The sequence below is a fragment of the Notothenia coriiceps genome, unplaced genomic scaffold, assembly GCF_000735185.1.
Source record: "Notothenia coriiceps isolate Sejong01 unplaced genomic scaffold, NC01 NC01_scaffold00006762, whole genome shotgun sequence".
Classification (NCBI taxonomy): domain Eukaryota; kingdom Metazoa; phylum Chordata; class Actinopteri; order Perciformes; family Nototheniidae; genus Notothenia; species Notothenia coriiceps.
In genome coordinates, this window is record NW_011339463.1 from 1632 (window position 1) to 6710 (window position 5079).

Below are 5079 nucleotides of genomic sequence, written 5' to 3' on the forward strand. Positions count from 1 at the left end.
TTAGCAGAGCTGTGATTTCTAACAGCTGTTCACCTCGCAGAGTGTTTGTTGGCGAGGAAGTGTGTTTGTTATTGGTGTGAGCGATGACTCGGCAGACCTGAGTTCACACCCAACTTCTGCTTTAGTTTTTGGCCCGCCGCGGTTACGGATTACTGCGGCATCTCGCTGCTATGTGTCTAATAACTAGACGGTCGTTAAAACTTCCGAGTGGAACAAAGCCAATCAATTAGTTTGATTGATCAGTGAAAAGCCCAGAGGAGATGGAGACTGCAGCACACTGGGTGGAGAATCTGGAATACAAACGAGTGGCACTTGTCCCCCGGCGGCCTCCCTGATTTTATTGACATTCGTGTGAAAAACTGTACACAGAGGAAATTCTTGCTTAGCACCCTGTTAATCTTTCGGAAGCGAGAGGAATCCATACAGGGTGATAAAGAAAAGCTTCAGACGCAAGAAGACGTTTTGATTCTTCGCCTCCCTTTTCAGCGCCCTGTCACAGCTGATTGGCACATGTAGGACTCTTTCATTCCCTATAAAATCAATACAAGTCGGTGGACTAAACGTTTACTTCAAGGAGAAAAAGATTAAAAGACAGCGGCAGCTTTTAAAAATGCACAGTGTAAGCTTTGTCCTTCCCACAAAGCATTGCACACCCCAGAGGAATTCACTCAGCATGCACAGAAATAAGCACAAAAGCTAAAACGCCAGTGTTGTGTCTTTATTGAACTTCCATGGTACAGAAAGACCACATTTTCTACAGGAATGCTACTAAAAATCACAAGACTCGTTATCTGGAGGATTGCACGCATGATGCCACCAGCACTACTGTGTCTGAAGTGGAAACGTTAAGACGGGATTCAAAGCTGTTTAGAAAAGTTGCCAAACACAAACTGACATTTGGCTTTGAAAGGCTCTAGAAGACGTCACTCACTGATAGATAAAATAGACATTTATAAATAATGGATTTGCTGCTACTCTCACGGGTTTTCTTACTGTATACATGCAGAATCATCGGAGAGACAGAGATGATGTGCCTTGATGTACAACTTTCCTTTGGTGCTCCCAAGACAGTTGATATACGGCGACTTGAAATGTGATATGAGAGGAAATTACGGTGGGGTTTGTTTTTCCAGATTGATATACTTGGCTTTCAGATGGAGAGAGAAACCCTCGTCGTGGTAACATCCGTCCTCTGATCACGCGCACAGTTCACACGTGAATCTGTCTTTGTTGTGCGCCATCCAAAAAAACCCGTTGGGAATCATTGATTTTCAACACTTTTGCCTCCTCTATCCACTCTGAATATTTTATCTCGTCCACTGGAAGTACTCGATGCTTAAAACAGCCCTAACACAGTCCAGCAGGAACAGAGGGTGCTCACAAAGAGGTGAACGTCAGCCGGATAATTAAGGAAACAAATCATGAGGAAAAAGCCGAAACAAAAACCGACTCCCGCTACACTACAGAGGAAAAAACAAAAAAAAACACTATTTGCATTTCAGGCGCCCAAAGCAGGGAATAAACAGCAGTTTTTGAAGCGTGACATGTTAAACACATTGCCTGTTGGCTACGGCCCTGCCAAACGGCTTTGTGAAATACCCCATTCAGTGTTTGGAGATGCTGAGAATGGTTTCTTTTTTTAACCATTTGCAAACCAGATTCAACTGAATTGAAGTGTCATTTGATGAGTGGTGGCGTAGTGGGTTGTCCGGGTCACAGGTTCAAACCCCACTGCAGTCAGCATGTCGTTGTGTCCCTGGGCAAGACACTTCACCCCAAATTGCTCCTGTGGGGATTGGCCACAGTATGTTAGTCGCTTTGGATAACAGCGTCAAACAAGTGACATGTAATGATGAAAGAACAGTCTGCTGGATTCAAAGGGACACTGGTCGGCTTTACAAGTGCATGTGGGGTCAGCTGTGGAAGCACAGGTAGGGCATTTCAGGGGCAATGGGATGTCGAGCGTCTGTTAAACTGATTGTTTGTGAATTAGTCATGGCGGGCCGAGGAGAAGAGCTCAAGGCTATGGATGGAAAACAGGTAACAGTGACGCAGATCCACATGAAAGAACATTTAAACCGTACAAAGGATGGAGGCAGCGGGGAGATGAGTTTGGGGCTTTTAGACCTCGGGGAAGTGGAGGAGTTTTGTGAAGGCTGGATACCTGGGACCCCTGGATTCAATTCACAGTTTCAGAGAAAATAAAACGGCGCTGCGGGCACACCCTCCGGTCGGATTGAGGCTCCTCCTCGGGCCCCGTAGATATGTTTACCATATGGAGAAACAGTCACCTCAGAGGTTCACAACTGGGATCCTGACACAGCAAGAAACATAGAAGAAGAAGAAGAGTCAGAGGGAAAGAAAAAAGGAAGGAGGTTTGGGGTTGTTGATGGAGAGGAAAGACAGAAGATAAGAGGGGAAGGGGAGGCCTGAAGCTGAAGGAGCAAACGGAAAAAGCTGCTTCACAGGGGACTGAGAGGAGGAGGAAGATGGAGGAAAGAGCTGATGGGAAGAAGGAAGTGAGAGGGAGTACAGCTCTATAATTATCCTGATCGAGATTAACTTTAAATACCCTCGAACAGACACGTGCAGAGGATGTTAGAGGAGCACGGGGCCATATTAATCAAAGGGCATTATTATACTTTTATATACATATTAGCCAGGGATAACAACTTTTGTGACGGTTTTAATAATGTATTTATATCAAACAAACAATGAGGTTGGCTCAAACACTTCTACATGACAGTTACTTAATGATACATGCAAATAAATTAGGTATATTTCAGTCTCTGTGCACGTGCCTGTCAGAGGTGAAGAAGTACTCTGTTACAAGTAAAAGTACCAAAAGTAAAAGTAGTCATTGTGCAGATTGGTCCATTTCAGAATAATATATATGATATGTTTATAATGATTGATCATTAAAGTGTTATCAAAGCTGGTAAAGGTGCAGCTAGTTTGAATGACTTTGTGCAGGGTCAACACAGTCTCGCGGCATTTCGTGTTATAGTCACAAATTCAATCTATTGATGCGTGTTCACCAAAACGATTTCCCCATTTTTTTCGTGTAACACAGAATGATTTAAAAAGCAATGTAAATAATAACAAATTAGAAGGAAATAAATATTTAAAAAATACAGATATCAGTATTCTCATTTCTTTTCCTCGCGGACGGCAAAAAAACTCCAACATTATACAATTTAAAAGGGTTAGGGTTAGGCTTAGGGTAAGAACATTTTTTTATGAACCACACAGCTTCCGGTCTTCCAAGGCCCGACCGGACAAAAAGACGTGGTGCAGGCACGAAACATACTACCAATAGAAATACATTGCTTTTAAAATCGTTCTGTGTGACACGAAAATCGTTTTGATGAACACGAATCAATAGATCAAATTAATTTCGTAACTATACGAAATGCCGTGAGACTGGGTTGGCAGGGTAGCTTGTGAATTTACTCCAGGTGGAACTAAACTCTGATTTAAGAGTTGATTATATTTCACATCATTAATCAAAATCTGTAGAGTAACTAAAGGTATTAAATACATAAAAGTAAATGTACACCATTTACCTCTGAAATGTAGTGGGGCAGAAGTATAAGATGCAGTTTGGGGTAATAAATACATTATTATATGCTGCCAAACTGGTTGGCATGTATCAAAGTGTACTACTGTTACCATCAGGGTCCCATGATTTGGTACGGTTAGACCAGAGCACTTTAGTGCAGCGGTCAATCCTAAATTAAATACAGATTTACCTCTGAACTGTGTTAGAGTAGAAGCAAAGTAGAAAAAAGTATCTCAAAGTTGTACAGCACTTGAGTAAATGCACTAAGTTACTTTACACCACTGACTTTAAACACCCTCTAATAAAAGCATAATTTCGTGGACTTGGCCCCACTATGACTCATCTGGAGTTAAAACACTGATACACCAACACTGCAGGCCTGCTTTCTCCTCAGAGACTCCATCATCAGATCCTTATAAGACATAACAATCCAGAGGTGCACAGACACACACACAGACTCATCATTACCTCTCCCTGTTGGTGGAGGAGGAGGAGGAGGAGTGCAGCGTCTGCCGGCTGTCCTCTGGAGCCAGGGAGCGGGGGAGAGCCAGGGAGAGCGGGGGGGCAACACCACGGGAAAGCGGGGGTGGATGCTGGGAACAGCTGCGGTCGTAACTGGGAGAAAGAGGGATAGTGACACAGAGAGATTAGAAAAAAGAGAGAGGAGAGAAATCAGGGGGAGAGAGGGTGGGGATGATGGGACTAGGAGAAGATGGGAATTGAGGAGGGGCAGGGATAGAAACAGATGAAAGGACTCAAGGAAAGTTGGAGATTGATAACAGTAAGAGAAGTTTAGAGAGTAGGAAATGATAGAGAATAGAATATAATCCTTTATTTTCATGATACAGGTACAATGAGATGAGTAGAGCTAAGGTGCCTTCAACAAAAACAAAACAAGAGACGTACAACATACAAACAACAAGCGTTCATACTTCAATACGCAGATACAGTTAAAGTGCAGGAATATATCGGTTTAATGTAGAGATGGAAGGACTCAAGGAAAGATTGATAACAGTAAGAGAAGGTTAGAGAGTAGGACATTATAGAGAAGGGTGACATTAAGTGAGATGGACACAGGAGATACAGCAGAATAAAAGAGAAGAGATAGATAAGAGGAAAAGGAAAGAAGCGGAGAGAAGGATGGGAAAGGAAACATATGGGAATTAAGGAAAAAAGAGGGATAGGAATAGAAACGGAGATGAAAGGTTGGAGTTGTAAGAAGAAAGACACCAGTAACGGAAGATTAGACAGAAGGAAATGAGAGAGAAATGGACACAGAGGAAACAGCAGAATAGGATGGGAGAGGAACAATATGGGAATTAAGGAGAAAATGTCACGACCTTAACACAAACTGGAGAACCCAAATGCACGACCCAGAGACCGTCTTGAATGTAGCAACATTAACAGAGTACTCGACTTAACAAAAAGCTCTCACAAGGAGGAAAAAACAAAGCGTAACAAAAAGAGAATTTAAGATTAACTTAAAGGTGGGGTAGGTAATTTTGGAGAAACCAGCT

The 5079-nt window shown here is 42.6% G+C and overlaps 1 long non-coding RNA gene across 1 annotated transcript; it reads right to left on the minus strand.

The window, feature by feature from the left end:
- Positions 1-697: 697 nt before the first annotated feature.
- Positions 698-4212, minus strand: LOC104943779 (uncharacterized). Its single transcript, XR_798152.1, has 2 exons — positions 4031-4212; positions 698-2314 (listed from the first exon to the last, which is right to left on the minus strand). It is a non-coding gene; the product is annotated as an uncharacterized lncRNA (long non-coding RNA).
- Between the last annotated feature and the right edge of the window lie 867 nt (positions 4213-5079).